Raw genomic sequence first — 2,974 nt, forward strand, 5'->3', positions numbered from 1 at the left:
TTGATTCATAGCTGTTTCCACTTCAGTCATGGCTATTGCAGCTTCATTTTCTACGATTGGTTGTCCTAGGGGATCTTGACTGAGCGTCCCAGAACTTTGACTGTCTCGAGAACTGTCTCTAGCTACTTCAGCTGCAATTGTTGTTTCTTGTTCAATTTCTTCATTTAACATTTCTACATAAGTTGTGAAAGTACTGCATTCGATGGTATCTTTGCATGCATTAAAGGAATCTTCATAGCTTTGAAAATGTCCAAGTAATTCATCCTCTGAGCGCCATGGTTTAAACAACTGTAAAAGTGCTAAGTGGTAAAATTCCTTCTTGTCAGTAGTGTCGCAACTCAGCTTTCTGTGATTAATCAAACTTCCTTTTGTTTGTTTTACCAAACATCCTTCCTCACCAATGACTTTATATTTTCCATTGTTGATGTCTTCTGTGGCATTCCGTTTATAAATGTAGTTCTGCAGCACTTCATAAAGACACATGTTCTCAAGACGATGACTTCTCTTTGGGTAATATGTGTCCAACATGTTTGTTCTTAAAATGTCTGTACTTTCAGGTTCATACTCTGCTAAATATTCAATTTCTCGAATAGATTTCAGTACCCGATTTCTCATTCCTGCAAGGCCTAAACTTACCCAAATTATTTTTCTGGATTTGGAGTACAGACTTGCAGATGATAACCTATCTGAGCATTCGTAGGATCCAATTTCTCAATGCGATAACATCTTTAATCTGAAACTGTATAGCTTTTTACTGACAGTCTTCTCGTGAGAAATCTCTTCCCACATTTCTTTCAATTCTGTTTTCTCAGATTTAGTGATGTAAGATGTGACATATCGAGCAACAGCAATAGAATTGTCATCTACATACTGTATATCCATGTTAGCATTCCACATGGATAAAATGACTGGGTTGTAGTCATTTATATATTTTGACTCTTCTTTTCTTCTTAGGTTATAGGTATTCTTAGGCGATTTTCTTGTAATAGTATGTCGCACAGCTGACATAAATCTGTTTACTCTTCCTTTTGAAAGAACAGGTCGTGGAAATCCAAATCGACATTTTGTGTAGAATTTATCTTTACTCTTGTACTTTCGTCGACAGTATTTTCCACACCGATGACTTTGGAAACGTAAAACTTGCTCTTTTAAGTTTTTTTCTTCTGTGCTTTTAGGTATAGCACATGTTGCATATCCTTCAATGAAAGGTAAAACTGCATCATCAGAATCTGTTCCAAATTTTGGAGCATCCTTGATCCACAACAGCATATGAATATGAGGAGCACCTCTTGCTTGGTACTCTTTTCTCCAAAAGAAATCCACAACTTCTCCAAGAGGTGGATTTATTTTATTGCAGATGAAGGACATCATAGCCTCAAATCTGTGATTGAAATATCTGCAAACATTAACCGGATCCAATGAGCACAATTCTCCTGCTGTCTTGTATTGGATGTTTTCAATATTTGAATTTGCCTCTCGAAGAAAATCCAGTAAATCATCCCAAGAATACTCTGCACAGCTTAGGGTAAGGAACCATGTAGGAGTTCCTAAATTCCATAACATACATTTCAATTCTCCATGGCGTCGGTACTAATATTCATTAGTCCCACGCTGACAAGCCATCGGATTTATTAATTGTGATTCCAAATGATCATCTCGCTGTTGCACTTTGTTCAGAAAATCCTTTGCAGACACATTATGAAGATGTACTCCAGTTTTCAAAATGTGATTTACTGCATAAGATAGTGCTGATAAGTCACTTTCAAATAAAAGATGGAACAAATAAGGAATACTTTGACGAAATCTTGGATCTTCTGCATATAACCTTGTAGTCCGATACTCAGAAGCAGGAATCTGTACTGGACGTTCATCATATCGTCCACCTTTAACTGTAGGAAACAGCTGGGGAAAACAACGAGCTTCCAAGCTCTCCTCCCATTCACTCACGGGAGTTCCTTTAGCTTTTTTCATCTGAAAGAGATCAATAGTGTTTCCCATAACTTCTTTAGAATGAAGAGGATGTATGCTGAAATGTTCATAAATTTCTTCTTCTTTTGACTTATCCACTTTTTCAATTTGCCCAGTTGGTATTCCTGAGTCTCCTAGTAAAACTTCTTCATCTTCTTCCATATAAATTGATTCATACCATTTATTATTTCTTTTCAAATATAAATTTGCTCTTTGTACTTTTCGTACATCCACCAGCTCCTGCCAAATTTTCTTGTTCTTTGTAGGTACACCATTAACCAGAATAACTAATGGTTCAGTTTCCAAACTATCTGCATCAATTGTTTCAATATTTGTTTTCAAATCTAATGGCAAATAGACAACTCTCCCTTTTAAACCTCTTTGTAAATCTGTAGGAGGTAATTTGCCTGTTTTGGGCTCCATACGAACTATAGTCTGAAAAGGATGGACACATTGAATGAGTATAGACTCATACGTATTTAAATCACTAAGTTCTGCAGGAATTTCAACCAATTCTAAATTATTATGTACAGCTCTTGCTGGCATTTTATTTTCTTCTAACTTGTTATAACAGTATTCACAAATACGGTTATATTCACCCAAATCAAAACAATTTTCCAGAAATAAATATGTAGCAAAATCCATCCACTTAGTATTATTTTCTTTTTCACTTTTTTTATAGAGATCAACATACCTTGTTTGATTTTTATAATGGCTTCTCCGGCAACAAATACAAGTAATATTTGGTCTTTCATTAGAGATGATAGTAAATTTTGTTATTTGATCTTCAAATGTTTTACTAACAGTGAGTTCTACATTCTCTTCCACATTTTCTTCAATAACTGTGTCATTTCCTGCACTTTCTTGCTCTGGACCAAAGTAACAAAACTCAATATCCTCACAAACCTTCTTCACATCTGTTACAGATCCACGGAACAGAGCATTATTCAACTCATTTAACTTTAAAGCTGGACTTTTAGCAAAATACAATCTTCTCACATACTTT

This window comes from Triturus cristatus, chromosome 7, assembly GCF_964204655.1.
Source record: "Triturus cristatus chromosome 7, aTriCri1.1, whole genome shotgun sequence".
NCBI classification, from domain to species: Eukaryota; Metazoa; Chordata; class Amphibia; order Caudata; family Salamandridae; genus Triturus; species Triturus cristatus.